Below are 18,648 nucleotides of genomic sequence, written 5' to 3'. Positions count from 1 at the left end.
AAAAAAATAAAAAAAAAATAAAAAAAAGAGAAGGTACATCAAAAATCTTAACCGTACCCTTTGATGAGGAGCCTTACCTGTCTCCTAGCAAGGAAATGTTGACAGTGGCCAAACTTTATGAAATAAATAATTTACAAGCCTTCCTTTATGATATCCATTTAATAATCATACTGATAAAAGCAGTTTTAAAAATAAACCTCTATATCTTTATGTAACTGAAATGTATACACTTATGGATAATGACAATCATGTAATCACAAGCTCTTTCTATTATTATAGTTATTAGGGTTTTTTTTCACTTAATCATCATAGAATAGGAGCTTTGGCTACTGGTATAACATGGGCAAGTGGTATGGAAATTTCTTTTTATATCTCATCAATATTTTCTTACCTGATGTATAATATTCATTTCACATTAGTCTTCTCTGGCACTCTAATGCATCTAATATTAGCCTTTTTTGTTCTACACAGTAATTCAATTTAGAATAATTCAATGTATGTTATAATTGAAAACTGCAGCTCATTAATTTCTAAACACTCTGTATTTCAGACTACACCTGCTCCTTTGGCATATCCTCTATTTTGAATCCATCCACTTCTTCCTGAATAAGCTATGTTGCTATGATACATGTGCTGTCACAGTTTCTTTCTTCAACATACTTCCAGTCCATAATCATACTTCTTTAGCATAAATAAGACTAAGAGTGCAACGTGTCCTAATCCTTCCTTAATTATCGCCTGATTCAACCCCATGAATCAAGGTGAAAACAATTTTTAACCGGAAGGAATACTAGAGTTATGACATGGACATGCAACATTCTTGCAAATTTTACAATGGTGAAAACCTGCTTATGAAACACCTCACTGCAGAAAAATTACAAAATGGGGTAAGGCCCAGTGTCCATCAGCAGTCCTTGCAGATCCCAATTACCAGTTTTCTACGTGCATGTGTGTCCATGGGCATAACTGCACCAGCGCTGTGGGTCAGGGTCTGAATTCATTTTATACAATGCAATTAGGCAGACTCAGAAAATGAGGTAGGCTGATCATCCTTCAAATGAGTCTCTCATGTGGGCTCCTACTATCCTTGCATAAATCTCTATTTAAATCAGGACTGATTTGAAACCTGCAATGAATGAAACCAGAGTGGAATTGGCAGCAGAATTATACTCTGCTCCCAAAGTGAAATTATCAGTTATTATCAAATTATCAGTTTATTGCCATCCATAAAATCTTCTAATCCCTTATCACATTCTCAGAAAAGGCTTGGTTTACATTCTGTTGGCCAGCGTTCCAATTTTCTCATTTCTCTTTTTCCACATATGGTTCATCTTTCCTATTTATTCCCTCTTATTTTCCTAATTAACATTTTAAAATGCCTCTGTCATCAAAATTTTCATGTAAGGGCAGGAAGCATCCCATTTCCCTAGAGGAAGCTATAACTGTTAAAAATTCTTACTTGAGACAGGCACTCAAGAAACCATTGTCTCAAATGGTCAAACCCAGCATCCATTTTGAATGATTCAAAATGGGGCTGGCAACACAATTCCCCATCACAAATTTGGGCTACAGAGATTATTTACCTTTTTGGGGGAGAAGCAGGCATTGGCATGTGGACAGGTTATACAACTCCTGTTATATAGGAGGGACATCAGGGTTTTTACTTTGGCTGGTTTTTGGTTTGGGTGTTTGTTTGTTTGTCTTTTTTTTTTTTTTGTTCCTCCAGCAAGTCTGTGGTTTCTTGCAACATGATGTTTAGTTGATGTCTATTTTCAGTTGACATACACTAGTCCTAGGTCCCAATCAGTAACTTAAAGATCTGACATTTGGGATTTGAGAGGCATATGATCTTTGGACAGAAGCTTATTTTGAGTATAGGGCACATCGAAGCTAAAAGACTAAGTTTGGGTTATAGTTCCATTTCTTATATTCATTGGCAATGAACAAAATGTTTATCCAGCACACCTGCTTTCATCTTACAAGGCAATTTTTTATTTGTACTGCCACTATCAACTAGCACTTTAAGTGACACTGCTCATAAGATTTCTAACACTGAGGTTGTTCGAATTTTCAACAATAAAAATAGCCCAACAGAATCAACTCATAAGGCCCATGAAAAAATTATCCAGTAAACTGTCAGCTTTATCAAGGTGCTGAGCCGTGAGTCTGCCTTGCGAACTTGTGTGTCACAAAAGTGCCTGGCAACTTCCAGGCACCAGGCTGCAGCGCTGCGACAAATGCTAGCAAGGATTTCAAGGCTGGAGGGAATGAGAAGCTGACACTTAAGAGACTGAGCACTTCAAATTCTGTGAAAGATTACAACACATGATACTTTTTTTCAATTTTTGTGCATTTGGTTTAAACACATCGTTACGCTAATCATCAGCCAATTCACAGAAATGCCTGAATGCAAATGTAATAAACTATCACATTAACTTTGGGAAATGCTTCAAGACTTTTCCAGCAATGTAAAATCATCAGAAATCTTCAACAAATAAACTATTTGATACATGATATAAAGCATAGAGCTTTTAAAATATTTCACCATTACAGGCAAAATGGAAATTGGGAACACAGCCTTTCATATTTTCACAGTATTCCTCCACTCTTCTCTCAGGAAGGGGAAAAGCTGCTTGCCTTTAAGTGCTACTAATCTAATTCACAAATCGGAAATCTTAAAAAAAGTACTAAATCACATACACGTATGACTAAGGTTTAATAGAGAATATTATACTTTGTGATACTAGCTCTAATGTTCTTTAGGCAAACTGTTTCAAACTGCTTTATCTCTAACCAAATGCAATAATAACCGCACTAAAAAGCAGTGTACTCTGAGTGCATTATAATATGAACTTCACTATCATAAACACATCATCCTGTAGTTCTCTTGGAAGTTCTGTGGATGGGAGGAATATCAGTACTAAGACGAGGAGGATTAGAGCAACAACTGTTCATCGACTGAGACTCAGATTTTTCAGTGCGATGATTCTTACCTTGCTTAATCAGTAGGACTGTAGGAACAGTGAATGCCAGAAGCAACACTGTTTCTAACTGCTAATGCCGTGCAGAAAAAAGGTTAAATATGGAAAAGTTTAATGTTCTAAAAGTTAATGATCAAAGGAAGACTTTGCAAAACTGTCAAGAGTTGCTGTCTTCGCTGATGATGAGTGTGACAGGTTTGAAGTAATAAGAGCAAGCAGTTTATTGAGCTTAGTAACAAAGCTGCTCTCCTTACTTTGTTCAAATTCAGAAAAGAAAAACATTCAGCTAGAGACTAAAACTGAGCATGATTAGTTTTATCTGACAATATCTTTTTTCTTGTGAAAGATTAAAAAGAAACAAGGGCTAGAAGAGATCAGCTGCTGCGGCATTAACCACAGGATAAATGCTTGTTCTTTTTTTCTTTCACAGTCTAATACTTCATTTAGGCACCTCTAACTACTTCTCTTTCTGCTACCACTTGTAATACAAGCATTTCACTCTTCATGGGTCTTAAGGGTTTGGTAACAACTTATGAATGGGCAATTATTAGCAGAGCAGATGTGCCTGCCTATCAGGGGATTCTCTGACCGAACGGGGGGTGACACACCGGACTGCCACAGCTCCATGTCCTTTCCATCTCTGTACAGAAGCCAAATGACATGTCTTTGTACTTGTGAGCATGTAAACAGTGACAGACGTGAAATACTCCCCCCTGCCCCCGCAATAAAAAACACCCCCTCCTCCAAATAGTAAGGAGAAAAAGGAGCTTATCTGAATAATGATAAAGGTTAGCGGAGAAAATCCCTGGTAGTCAGACTCTTAGCACAGATTTATACAGGCTACAGAGTTGCAGAGGTTATAAAACACAAAACATGTCAGATATTAGTTCATAGCCAAAGGTGCTACCAACCCCACTTCCCACAGCCTCAGTTTTTCCTTGGGACTCTCATGTTCAACTAGTGACCAGACCTGACCCTGCCTAGTTTATGAGATTAGACACAATCATAGCTCAAGGTGATTATCACCAGCTACACAGTGTCACATTATAAAATCTAAGTGAGGTAAGAAACTTGTAAATAACAAAATTATCCTTTTATAGGCCTCTTAATTCAACAGTCCAGTCTGTTTCCTGTAGAAGTGATTAGTAATAGAAAATAATTAGGAGATGCCAGATGGGAGGAGGAGTTAAAAAAAAAAAAAGACCCATAACTCACACAGCTAAGCAAAGAGAACAACAAACGAGGGAGTTGCCAGCTAGCAACCCACCGCAGACCCTCACTGGCCAGGAAGCTCTTTGCATAAGCAATAAATGATAACCACACACCTGCTTTAGAGACTGCTCTGAAGGACACCCACCTTCTCCTTTCTGTGGCCACTACATGGATTATCCAGTTGTGAGAAGGCATAAAAAGTCAAGGGAAACCACAATTTTTATTTTTTTTAAAAAAAAGATTATATTTCCTTATATTAGACTATGAGGCTTCCCCACTATACATCTAGGCGGCCTTTTTGGAAACCTGAACTACAAGGTCCACAGGGAAGATAAGCAGCAGACTCCTGCAGTGTGTTAGGACTGAAGCCATGACAGCTGTCCCTTGCTCATCAGGAGTTGAGCTGGACCTCTGTATTTATGTGTCCCACCTACGAAGGTCCACCAGGATGGGAAAAATCTCTCCCTTTGAAGAGTGCGCAAAGAAAGCTATCCTCTTTGGCTCTTTAAGAGCTGAGGGAGATTCCTCCCTCCCTCCCTGAGATCCTTCTTGCACTAGCCTATCCTAGTTAAAAAGGAAGGAAACTTCAGCCAGTACACATAAGAGAAGCTAAGACTATATGGTACTTTCTGAAGGACATTAAAAACATAACCAGATCCAAACCACCAAGCACTGGAAACCCCGGAAAGAACTGCTGATGAAGGCTTCACACTGACTTACCTCACAACAGAGAAACACAGGGAAAGAATAATAGCTTATTCATTGCTAATGGTTTCATTTTATCAGTAACAACACAACCAGTATTCTTCAGATTTAATTGCACGGCAACTGTACTGCTTTACAGCCTTTTTAACAGTTATGTACACTATTCATTTTACAAAGGCTCGATGAGGCATAGGGCATATGCTGAGGGTAATTACTCCCCACACCTTTGCTGAAGGTCTGGTCTGTGAGTTTGAGAGACCAGACGCCCCCAGTTTCACATGGCAACTGCCTGTCTCAGTATGATTAGATACTGGACTTTCTGAAGACTCTGTCTTTGTATACACATCTCACATGCCAGATCATGAAAGAGCCACACTTATGTGAAAAAGCAGAAAGTAACATGAAAAGTCATCTCAGCAAGCAGTCAAGTGACTTGTACCCATGACAAAAGACTGAAGCGGGATGCTAACCCTCAACTGTGCTTACCTACAAAACAGAGGAAACCTCTCTACAGGAGAAGCATCATGACGGGAGGTGCACTGTGCATTTGAAACGCAACCTGACCTAAGCCATTCCTCACTGTCTGAAGTTTGTGGAGCCTGATTTCTTTTGAACCTTGTAATACTAGACCAGCAACATGCAACCAGGCTACCAACACAAGCACACAACTTTCACTTCACAGTAATCCCACATGTTATTGTGTAAGCATTACATTAATGTGCTTTGGAGGCACAGGCAGGCACACAGAGGCAGCCAGGCAAGATCCTGCAAGGCTAACTGGAATCAGCTGGGATGCCATCTGTAACCCACAGGAACTAACAGAGCACAGCTGAGCACCAACCGGAGCTGGCAAGGAGAGAAGGAGAAAGAATTTGGCCTGGGAGAAAAAGGAGAGTTATGGGACCCTGTTTAGCACTGCAGTTGAGCTACAGGTCCAGTGAGAAACTCTTAAAAAACAAGTCTGGCTTGCTAACTTATCCTTTATAAGTACAAGATACTGACAAGAGAAAACCTAGATATTCTGTGACCTGGGAGTTAAATTAGCAAAGTTTATGCTTCATGTGGAAGCTCTCAATCTTAAAACAAGATCAGTTTATATAATCTTTTTAGTGGATCAATTTTACTGCCACACTGAACATAAATAAGGTCTTAGGTTACTCTTGATAATTATGAGTAAAAAAAGCACCCTGCAGTTTGGAGAAAAGAATTTTCTTTGTGCTGATGTCTGCACACTGGACAGCACATGTGATTAGCTCTCCTTTCTCGAGTCTTCATCAACGTATAGTTAAGTTAAAAAACATATATGCTTTGTATATAAGGCAGTGTAACCATTTGCAGTCTTAGTTTGAACTGTATGTGCCATATATAATGACATATACGGAACTAGATCCCTACCACCATAAATGCTAATGCACGGAAAGGGAAGACGAAGACGACTGAGGCTGGGGCAAACTCTGCAGAGTACAACGTTGACAATATGCTGGAGCAGCTACCTAAAAAGTAGGCTTGTCTTTCATCCTGCTAGGAACTTTCTTGGTATTGACAAAATTGTCTGTGCTTTGAAGTCTCTGCTGAAAGATGGGCTAAACCCAGAAGAAATAAATAGAAGTTTTTGCCTTCCACAGAGTTATGTTTTATTTATAAATTACATTAAACTTACACAGTGATTGTCATGGACACCCGCACAGGAACTGGAAAGGAACATTTGTGAGAAAAGAGTTGACAATCTCCTCAAGTTAACCTATGGGATTCTTCACTGCTCAGTCTTATGTGTCTTTAAATGTACTTTAAAGGTAAACATTTATTAGTTGTACTTTTAAAAACATTATTGCTTTATTGCTACCCTTGTTACAGCTACAGCTTGTCTAGAGTTTTATATATTACACACCCATCTTTTCTAATAAAATTAAGTTAATTTGAGTAAATGGAAATATACAACTTCCAGCATCAAGATTTCTTCACTCTCAAAGCACAATTTCCTCCCTGATTATTAAGACCACATCTTCTTTTAGTTCCTACCAGTCCCAGCATTGGCATTACTGGGCACCAAACTGTCATTCAAAGCTGTCTTCCTCCATCACAGACCTTGCTAAGGGGGCTTATGCTTCTACAACAGACTACCGTAACTTCCTCGGCTACGTTTTCTGATGTCCTTTCACTGAAGATAAAATGAGCTTTGGTGAAGGAAGGTTTAAAGCAGATCTTACTAATAGATTTGACTGAGAGCAAAAGTAGAAAAGTAGTAGTGTCATTAATGAAAATACCAGTGTCAGTTCAAGGTTGGAAAGCGAGACTGGTCCCTCTGCAAACACCCATATGTATGACCCTTGATTTTGTATGTGGAGGCTGTTATCAATCCGTTAGAAACATACACAGAGACTGCAATTTAATTTGTGATCTGGGTTATCTTCAGACGCAGGCTTAAAAGCATGTTTCCTACTAAAATGACAGAGATTTACATTTCCAGATCTCCTTGCATAGGGTTGCAGACAATCAGCCTTCATCACTATGGAGGCAAAAATAGTATCACCACTAAGGTCATTAAAAATAGAACAAAAGACTGCATTTGTTGGGTGACTGCTGCCACAAACCTTCTTTCAATTTTTTCTCTCTGTAGGAATTGAACTGAATGTTGTGCAGTCCGGAAATGGATCTTCAATTGATTTGCAGCCACTGAAGTTTCTTGAAGAAATAGCACTTATCACCAAAGTAAACATGAATAAATGTGATTCAGATGCTATCCTAACATTAACCTCAGCATTTCATTGTCAAAGATGGGATAAGTCATAACTGATTATTTCATTTTCTCATAACAAATATTAACTCTTGAATAAATCACTCATACAACTTCTTACATTAATATCTCAAAAGCATGTCAAAAAAAATCACGTGTGGCAGGGCTTTCAAGAAGGACTTTGATATATGTATCTAGGTATTTATAAATTTCTGAAAGCTACCATTTTTATAAGGTATTTAACTGAATTGAGTAATCTGCTCCAAGGCCATAATTACCTTTGAAAGTGGAGAATGGTCAGAGATCTATCAGTATTCAAGGCACGTAAGGAATAGTAAATCTTGTGATACTGGGTATTATTTCCACTTCCACACTAGGCTATACAGACTGAATCCACATGGGAAGCCCTCTTTCAAATTAATCTTAGTACTGTCTTAACACACAGACCACGATGGCTGCACAATTGAGTTCTGAACAATTTGTAGACTGTTTTGGGAACCAGCATTACCTTTTATGCACAGCAGCAAAAATACCTATTCAGGGCATTCGAGCATGACAAGCACATTCCTGTTTTCAATCTCCACTCCTCCAGTTACCTCTGACTATTTATTAATTCTTTCATAGGTTATGAAAATCATAAATCATTAACCAGGAATTTTAATTGTTAATACATACTTGTATATGGTAAGCAGTCAAATTCCTTCTCATAATCATTGAAGCACATGCTGCACACTGGATTATATTCTGATGCTTTTCCTGTTAAAAACTGCATCTTAAATCACACACAATATGGTCTCTTGCAGGACTCAGTTAGGAGTATTGTGATTTGTGTCCTACAATCCTCATCTAACGATTGCATAATTTTTATCTTTTCATCTTTTACAGTCTTTAAATCCTTCCCCTTTAACTAAGGCTCATATTTAATGTATTGCAGATGGCAAGTCACCCAACACACACTGAATTCTTCTACTATAAATTAGTTGCTGAAAAGAGTGGGGAACAAACAAAGTATTATTAGCACATGCTGGGAGACATCTAACACAAATCTGTGGCATTCCCTGCTACTGCCCTACACCAAATTCAAGGCAAGGTGAAGGGCTCTTTAATACTTCATTCTCAAGTTTGGGGTGTGTTCTCTGGCTGCCCAATTTCCTCCACTTGATTTTATGGCAAAAAGTGAAACTGTATTACCACCAGCTGTTCCCCAGTCAGAGCCTGCGTGTCTCTCCTTTCCTTCTTCTGAAGGGTTTATCTTTCGTACACCACCCACACAGGATTGGGCAACAGTCTCAGGCACAAAGTTAAGATTTGGATCTGAACAGCCTCAGAGTCTGCGAATCTGGGAACGTATTTTGGCTCAGAATGATCAATGTTCAAGACCAGACTTCTTCCTCTCTTTACGGAGAAGAAAGCATACAGTATAGGGAGAAGCTATGTGGCTACAGTACAAAACTGATAAAGATGCATAAATTGCCAAATACTGTACCCTGCAGAAATGTTCATCTTCACCATGGTCCTAATGAGCTAATGCTGTAGCACACAGATTTTGCTGTTTGGATGGTGAGACAACTTTTTTCTTGTTGGATTTGAACAATTTTCTTTGCATTCTTTGTTAGAATTGTCAGTATCGATTCAGTGATACTCTCTTTACATTAGACAACAGAAATCACTTTGCCATCCCTCCCACCAAAGAGAAAGAAAACCTTCTTGACCTATTTATAAATGTCCTATAAGAAAGCTTTCTTATATCATGGTTAAATGATTTGTAATAAGGTAAATACTATGTTATTATTAATTGAAGTTTTCAAGTGAATATCAATAGGACGCAGGAGCCTGCACAAAAAGGGTAATATTTAGTAGAGGATATGTATATTTTTCTTATTTCATTATTATTATTTTACCAAAGAAAGTTTATAAACTAGCAGACAGGCTGAGTCTTCTGTTTAAGTGGAGATAATCTCTCCTGTGTGCCTTGCTGCAAGCATGTTAACTTTTTATAGTAGGTAGGCTTTTAAAAAAGCCAGAGAAATATTTCCTGTCATCCAGTACTCATGCTTTAAGTGCAAATTATTTGTCAAACAAGTATCTATCTCATTTTTTCAATTTTTTAAATAAAATTAACCACCAGATGTGAATCAGTCACCTGCCTGTATAGTTCTCTAGCCAGCCGGTTATGTTCACCCCACTGAACCTGAAACAGTTCTCCCAGGCTGTCAAAGTGACAGCTTTAGTGGGTCACCCCCAGACAGGGATGGGAGACACTTGGAAAAACCTTCTGAGGACTCCTCTCCCCACCACTCCTACATTGCACATAGCCATCCCCGCCTCGTGAGACATTCAGCGAGGCCACCACCATCTCTCTCCTCCTTCCCATGCTCCCCACATCCTGTCACTTACAGAGGAGGGAGAAAGGATTTGGCAAGCCTTGGCTGGAGGCTGGAGTTTGTTCCAAAAGCTGAGGTTGCTACTAGGATTGGGTGTTGGTCATGGGGTTGAATGACTTATTCTCTTTGGAGATTTGCTGGGTGAAAAGACACTTGGGACTCTCTGTGTCATCTTCCAGAAAAGACCCTGAGAGGTATAAAGGCAGCAAAGATGTCACCTCTGTGCCACTCCACAGTAAAAAGGATCACACTGTGCCTTCCCCGCACAGCCACAGCTAGTAATCCCAACAGGATAATGACTTGAAAACTAAATCTCCACATCCACATTTAACTATAGTGTGATGTCTGTGTACCTCGTTGTGTTCACATCAACATGGTTCCAAGACAAATAAAGGGAAAAGGCTCAAAAGCTGGGCTTCAGGCCAGTAAACAGCACTGCTGTTGAACTATGTTGCAGATGAAGCCACTTCAGTTGTGTATAACTTCCAGACAAACAAGGTGAGATGTTGCTATTACACGACTAACCTCTCTAAAGGTTTTTCAGCTAAAATTTCAGTCTGTGAGAAATATTTAATTGTTCTTGAGCTATTTAATGAAAAATGTTTCAAACCAATACGTATACCTTGTTGATGAGTCTGATATAACACTATGTAATTTATGGAAAAAACAGCATTCTTCAATAATAATCACTGAAGTCTCTTTAGTATGAAAACTTTTTCATTAGTCTAAAAAATGTGACAGATCAGAGTTCTGCTGTGACTTGAAAGTTGCTAAATGCAGGAAGAGGTAATTTTACCAAAGAAACCCAAAGCAGTGACTTCCAGAACTCTTACAGAACATTTTTACCCAGGCTTTGCATTACAATGAACTCTCTATGATAACACGCAGAAAAATCCTTTTGAAACAGCATGCTGCAAGTCAGTGGCTGTCAGGAACTGTAACTGATAACTCACCCCTCTACTACTGCTACCTAACATGCAAGAAATCGGATATTTAACGTGGTCAGCCAGCTTCAATATCCCCACTAGTATTTCTTTTGTCAAAATGATCTGATAACAGTGAAGATTCATACTTTAAGCTTAGCTGGGTGATTCATCTCTCAACAACTTCAGTGCAGGATGACAGACTCTGCTGGAGAAGGATTTGAAGGACCAAAGTTACAAGCCATGTCTCTGGACTCTGTATGGAGCTTAGTTTCGCTGTAATAGTCATATATGTTGGAAATTGTCAGTGAGACCTTTCTTTCACCTCAAGAAAAACTGAAATCTCAGGCATATTTCTGATTGGAAAGACAAACAGATGATCCCACCTAAGGTTAGCATTTCTTCTAAGCACTATAAGCATATTAGATATTCCTAATGTCATTCTGAAGTTTTTGAAATAGGGGAGCATATCAGACGATTATACATGCTTGAACACCTACACATATGTAAAAATACACTTTAAAAAAAAACTTTAATACATTATGTTTTCTTTTTAAGTTTAGTCTCTGTCACACAAATGAAGTTTCAGGCAGCTGCTTTGTCTGCCCTGATACATTCCCAACTTCCTTGAATATTTCTGTTTTCACCGGTTCTAAGATTTCTTTGTTGTTCATTTCTCTTTTATAATCCAGGATGCAGTTAGTTCTCAGCTGATACTGCAACTCTCTGAAGAGAGCAATCCTTCTTCATAAGTCTGGCTGAGGCCAAAAATAGCTCTGTCAGCTTCTGACAGGCTGAACTTAGCCAAGTGAAATGTTTTAACATTTTATCAACTTAATGAACAGGCTTATTTATAATGTGGACAACTTTACTGTCATTTTACACAGACTGCTGAATAGATTATGGAATGCATTGGTTTGGGGAATGCTGAATATATTAGGAAATACATTTTTTGACCAAAGGGCAGTTGTCTTATACACTGTAAACAATTTGAAGATGAAATATTCTTAGCTCTTTTGAAATAAAAGAGTAGCTTAATGGTAACACCTATAACTGTGAAAATACCTGAAGAAAGGAACCTCACAATAATAAATAACTAACCTCCAAATCACAGAAATTTGCAATATGCAAAAATTACCATTAAACCCCCCTATAACCGGTTTAAATACTACTACTAATGCAATACTGAAAATAAATATGTAGACTAAGTATCTACAGATACCTTTAGCACTTTATAGTAGAGGGGGAGGGTTAAAAGTACAAAATAGAAAGTCTATCAGAAAAAAGAGTGTGGGTTAACAAGTGCTTACCCTCTTTTCTGCTACCTCATCCTCTCCTGTAGACTCTTTGCCATCATGTTCATCTCTCAGGGTTGGCATATGTTTTTTGTGTGCTGGCTCTCTGTTTAAAGTTGTATATCCTATGTGTTCATAAATTGGATTTATTGTCATCTTGGCAATGTATTCAGCTGCCTTCGTTTCAATATAAAGAGTAATCAATCCATCTGTCACCAGGTCATGGATGGACTCAAAACGTTTCTCCCCAACAAAGTGCTTTCCATCGTAGTAGAGTCTGAAGTTTCTTGTTTGACTTCCAAATCTGCCTCAATGAAATGGGAAAGTTTTTTTTTTAAAGAACAGTAAGCAGAATAAAAAAGAGTAAGCAAGCCTTTGCAAACAATAAAAAACACTTTATCACTTAAAGCTCTATGTCTGGTCTGTGCTCTGTGTCTGGTCCAGACGAGAATAAAAAACTCAACTAGTACTTAGCTCAGATAGGAAGGAGAGATCAACAACAACTGCAGATAGATAGCCAAAACAGTGACTGTCCCAGAAGGAGCTGTTTGTTCTCTTACTCTTTTAGCCCCTCCATTATCCCATGGAAAAACTGAAAATTACTTCACACTCTTTATGGCTGTTTTTAGTACTTTACTACTGCATCCCCATAGTCAATTTGCTTGGCTCTGATATGAAGAGCTCTCATAACAGAGTCCTCTATTACAGTTGATCAATACAGAGTTTTGATGCCGTCTCGGACCTCTGCATCCCTGCTTGCTTGCAGGAAGAGGCCATTCAGGGTTCAGCTGAGCTTCAGTGCCAACAATTACACTGAAGCAGAACCGCTGCCAGAACTGGAGCAGCACAGGACAAAATGGCACAAGGGCAAGCATTCTTTATTCCTGGCCAAAGGCCAAGGACTAATTCTTCAAGCTTTGTACAAAAGTCCTTCTGTGTTATGCTTCTTAGCTTCTGAGCTTCAAGCAAATCTTTGTAACGTACAGGATATATAATGCAAAAGCTATCTGATGCTAGCCATTCTACAGTCAGGGTGGAATAGGATTTCAATGTAGCCTCATAGCAACTGTAAGAATGCCCATTTTACCTGCATTTTAGCATGTTTTCAAAAACCGTACTTAGAATTTGCAACAATTTTCTGCCTAAAAGCAATCTAAATATGTGAAAACACACCAGTGTTTGCACTTGGCATCAATCAATGCATTTCCTGCGGAGAAGATGGAGGCAAGACGCTCCTCTCACAGCTCACTCGAGTGTTATCCCTTTGTCAGACAGCAGCAAGGGTGGCTGCTCAGGGTATTGGGCCCACTTGTGAGGTCAGATCTGCCAAATAAATATTAAAAACTAAATCTGAAAGGATTGATTGCTTTCATTTTACAACGAAATGCTTCACAGGAGATGTTAAGGAACAAAGTAAACGCTGGTGCTTTGCTGAAGTGGCTCCTTTTCAATGGGGCCTTGCTAAACAGGGGAAAGCATAATTTTAGACCTTGCCTCAGTTGAAATATTGCACTCTTCTTGCAAATATGGCAAACCCATTTGTTCTGTGATGTATATTTTATTTCTTGTGTTCTGAATCAAAATGCCGAACCTTCCCGTCCCCATATCAATAATCTGACAGTGACCGTAACTTCAGGAGCTGCTATTTTTATATAATGCTCAAACACGAGGGGCCCTCAGGAATCCATGTCCTGCTCAGTAAGAAAAGAGGACATGATGTGTAGGACAAAAATGTGTGGGCATTTTACTGGAAAATAATTGATACTTCTTCTATGCACTCTTTCACGCCACACAAACTAAAAGTTCACTGTATCAAACTGAAAAGCAAGAAATTACAAAATGACAGAAAGAAATAAATTTTTACCCAATGCTAATTTCATCATAAGAAGCAATTCTGAATGAATACAAGTCATTCAGAAAGATAATGTCCTACGTTACAGAAGAAGGGGTAGGAAAATGTTCAGGATCATTCTTCAGAGCATCTTTCTACTCAACATAGTCTTTAAACAAGCTTTGACCATGAGGTGTACTCCTTGCATACCCTCCACTGTCAGAGAAGTCAACATGAGCCAAGAGTGCTCAGCATTTTGCAGTGCCAAAGGGAGCAGCCTTCCCTGTCTTCTGCTCAAGTCAGTGGGAATGTTAAAATTTGACAGGAGAACCAAAAAAGTTTGAAGGTGAAAACTAATGGGCCTTAAATGACAATATGCAATAGAGTTATTTTTATTAAGAGATGTAGCAAGTGAACTGTTGCTCTAATCAGTAACATATGCTCTAACAGTACTTACAGCAGATTTTTAAACAAGCTGAAGGTCACTGCTCTTAGCTTTCTAGAAGAGAAAGTATTACACTAATCTTATCAAGAAAAGATAAGGCACAGAAAAGCTTCTCAGGGCCTATTACTAAGTACACATGGTGTCTTGATTTCAGTAACATCCTTCAGAGTCTAAAACAAAGTTCTGGAGAACAAGATGGCCAAATGCAGAGAACAAACAAAAGTTCTTAAAGGATTAAAACTCCTCCTATCTGGATCAGTAGGTACCTGGTTCTACTCCAGCTATGTTTTACTGAGCAGCCCCTACACTGTACATCTGTTCAGACTGCTGCACATAAAGCATGTCTTTGAGAGATACTATAAGGAATAGGATTTCCAAAAGTACATAATCTTTATCCCACTGCTACTGACCCACATTTCAGCACAGAAGTGTCTCATAGACAATGTTCCACAGTTTTAATTCTCTAACAGCATCACACGCCTAAACTTATCTCCCTCGTAAACCTCACAAGCAAACTGAAACTTTGTCCTGTATGGATCTGGGAAACTGCACATCAATTTCTTTTGATATGTGTGGCCTTCCAAAGGTACATTCAACTTTCTTGGTTTAAAATACATTAGGATAATTTAACTATTACCACTTAAAGAAAGGTATTTAGACAAACAAATTACTCTGCATTAGTGTCATAACCACTTGGAAAAGGTGCTTGCATATCAGCTGCAATAGGTGAACATTGAATGGTTTGCCTTTATCTGATTTCTCATTTGTTCCAAATCAAACTTTTTTCTCACTATTGATTTCTTATTGGATACCTTGCGGGGAAATGTATTGTTTTTCAAATACAATCCTATTACCAATAAGGTGGAAAAAAAACCCCTCCAAATCCCCACAAATCAATGAAACGCCACTCTTTCAAAGACCGTACCATCAATAATGTGTCTCAGATTCGTGTTTAATTTCTTTCAAACTAGTTTAAACTTCTTTCATAGAGTCATAGAATCGTTTAGGTTGAAAAGGATCTTTAAGATCATCAAGTCCAAACGTTAACCTAACACTGCCAAATCCACCCCTAAACCATGTCGCTAAGCACCACATCCACACGTCTTTTACATACCTCCAGGGATCGTGATTACCACTTCCCTGGGCAGCCCCTTCCAATGCTTGACAACCCTTTCGGTGCAGAAATTTTTCCTAATATCCAATCTAAACCTCCCCTGACACAACTTGAGGCCATTTCCTCTTGTCCTGTCTTGGGAGAAGATAGGAAGATACTTGGGAGAAGAGACCGACCCCCTCCTGGCTACAACCTCCTTTCAGGTAGTTGTAGAGAGCAATGAGGTCTCCTCTCAGCTTCCTCTTCTGCAGACTAAACATCCCCAGCTCCCTCAGCTGCTCCCCATCAGACTTGTGCTCCAGGCCCTTCACCAGCCTCATTGCCCTTCTGACCACACAATGATACGATTTTGATCAAATTACAATATAAATGCAAACATACACGTCCAATTGTAAATGATCAATTAAAGTTTAATCTTCAGTCTTACTTAAAACTGTGGTTTAAATTTTTCCATTAGCAAGAATATTTCCTTGTGTTTACTTTCTATAACATTACTGCAGCTTGGTTAATTATACATCACCGTGGCAACTAAGTAGAGCCAAGATTTGATATTTCAACTTCCTGATGGTCTCTTCCTAAAGGCAAGCACTAGTACCAGCTGTTTTTTGTTTAAGAAACGGAAAGCAGGACACAGATAATGTATGTTCTCTTTTGGTTTAAATAGAGGAACATTAGATGTTTTTCCAAGAAAAAGAAATAGACCTCTGACATGTCAAACAGTCTTATTGTGTCCACTGTGCATTTGTTTGCAAGCAGCAGGACTACAGATAAAAGACTTTTTTATTCCGATTTGTCTGAAAAGCAATCACTCTGTCTAGTCCCTTTGGTTGCCAGTGCGGCAGAGTGGATAAAAACGTGGGAAAACCTATTAAATGGTAGAGCAAATACGGCTAGTAATAAAGGACTGAGGAGCTGAATTAGGTATCATAGCACGAGAGAGAGAGGCTTCAGACTCAGCCACCTACTCTGTATGCCGCATTCACCGATGAAACAAAAGGAAGAAGTGAAGGACTGAGAGCCCATCCGCACTTTCTTACCATCTAAGAAGATGGATTTTACAGTCCACATACAGAATTACACAGTAGCTATTCACCTCTTTCACAGGCTATTTTATGATGAAAAGAGTATCTAGACAAAGGCATTATTTAAAATGTGTAGCTGCAACCACACCACAAAGTTAACAGCCCTTAGGGCTACTGGTGTCCTCATTAGTTTCAAGCAACTTCATACACTGAGCTGGGAAATCTTAAGTTCTGTACATGTGCCTGAAGGTCACTTAGACTTAATCTTCCCTTGGAGAAAAAGTGCCTTAACATGCTTTGCAGCCAGAAGGTAGAAGTCTTATTTAAAATTTCAGCATCTAGAATTTCAGCTCCAACTTCTGAAAACTCTCAACCAACACTTAAGACTAGAGTCTTGACACTCCATAAAAAGCCACAGAAATATAAGCAATCTTGCAATCAGGAATGTCTCCTAATCATGCTGTGTTCATGTGAAAGAAAACAAATTATTCCACAGATCCTCATTTGGCCTATTTCCTTGTCAAAAAACCCACAAGTCTTGCATACAGCCAAAACCTCTTCTACACAGTCATCCCTGAAGGTCTCCAAATCCTGAGAGCAGCTAATTTTTGAGGTTTTTTATTATTTATTGGTAACAGCATTTCTGAGGATGGCCAGGGAACTATGGAACTTGCCATCTTCCCAGAGTACCTGCCTGACAAATAGCATAATCTCCAAAACCTTAGCAGTAGTTTACAAGAACACAATAAGCATAAACAAAACCAAATGCACTAGGGATTGAAAGTAAAGATGCATTTTATACCAGTGGAGACAAAAAATCCTCATTGTCTAATATGGCTTGGAAAGGTGGCAGAGTACAGTCACTATAGATAGTTTTCCTGTGCCATTTGGAAGGACGGCATTGGCTGGCTGGCTGACTGTTGCTTGATGAACATTAGTTAGAGATAAAGCTATCCCTAAAACCTGAGCAGACCCATGTGCTGGCTGAACGCATGATAGTTTAACTTAGCTTGGAAAAAGTGTGGCATTCTTCAGAACAGAGAACAAATCTCAGAGCTGGAACTGCAACATGTCTACCCCATGCCAATGCAGACATAACCTTCAACTCACTCTGTCTAATCGGGATCAAGTAAAAAAAATTCAGAGCTGGTGCTGTATCATTAACAACAGCTTCCCAGCAGTCTCTCAATTGAGACTGAAGACTGTTTACCTGCATCACTGCCCAGACTTCCCTGTCCACGAGGGAAACAATATTGTGCAAATAGGATGCTGCAAACAGCAGGCAGTGAGGACCAGAGCAATGGTACTTTCCTGTGGATCGTGAGCACTGTCAGGGACAACACAAGAGAGACACAACTGCTCTAAGGCATCGGCAGTAGGTAACAGTTGCTGAAAGCAACGAAGACTGAAAGTGTTATCAGCCCTTGGTACCTGTAATGATGTATTTCACAAATAAATCTAACAAAATAATAAGAGAAGTCATCTTTTGTCTCAATGACAAAAAACTTTTAACAGCTTTTAATAGCTGATTTTCACCATCTCAAACTCTGAACAAATGTAAACTGATCAAGGACCATGTATGCTATTAATATGCAGTAAGATCACTTAACGCTTAAGATCGCTTTTAATGTTCTTGATCAGTGATAGATCATTTGAAAATAATCTGTTTGATTCTGAAAAGAAGTTCTTGTACGGATCTATTACCTCTCCTAGTACTGTGCTTGCATGCCCTATTCCATTTAAACTTGATATAAGTCCCTAGAATTGATTTGATGATTGAATCAGAATCAATACCAATGTTTTGAGCGATGTTTTAATGCTTTTTCTACCTGATGAAACTTCCATGCTTCCTGGGAAAAGACTCACTGTGGTTAGTGATTAAGACACATTTGAAGTTTATATACACATGGGAAAGTAGCAAAAGCTTGATATCTTCTCTTTAAATGAAAGCAGTATTTGAAAACGTAAGCCAACATGCCTGGAACAAACACCTTCCAGAAAC

At 38.8% G+C, this 18,648-nt stretch overlaps 1 long non-coding RNA gene across 1 annotated transcript in view; it reads right to left on the bottom strand.

Moving 5' to 3' along the window:
* Positions 1 to 12,249: 12,249 nt before the first annotated feature.
* Positions 12,250 to 18,648, bottom strand: part of LOC104157342 — an 18,056-nt gene continuing 11,657 nt past the window's right edge. The window contains exon 3 of the long non-coding RNA XR_696413.1: positions 12,250 to 12,538. This is a non-coding gene — a long non-coding RNA (uncharacterized LOC104157342). The remainder of the gene's footprint in view (positions 12,539 to 18,648) is intronic.

This window comes from Cariama cristata, unplaced genomic scaffold (assembly GCF_000690535.1).
Source record: "Cariama cristata isolate BGI_N322 unplaced genomic scaffold, ASM69053v1 scaffold12182, whole genome shotgun sequence".
In the NCBI taxonomy this organism is placed as follows: Eukaryota; Metazoa; Chordata; class Aves; order Cariamiformes; family Cariamidae; genus Cariama; species Cariama cristata.
The sequence above is the reverse complement of the archived record's forward strand: the minus strand, read 5'-3'. Positions and strand labels throughout refer to the sequence as shown.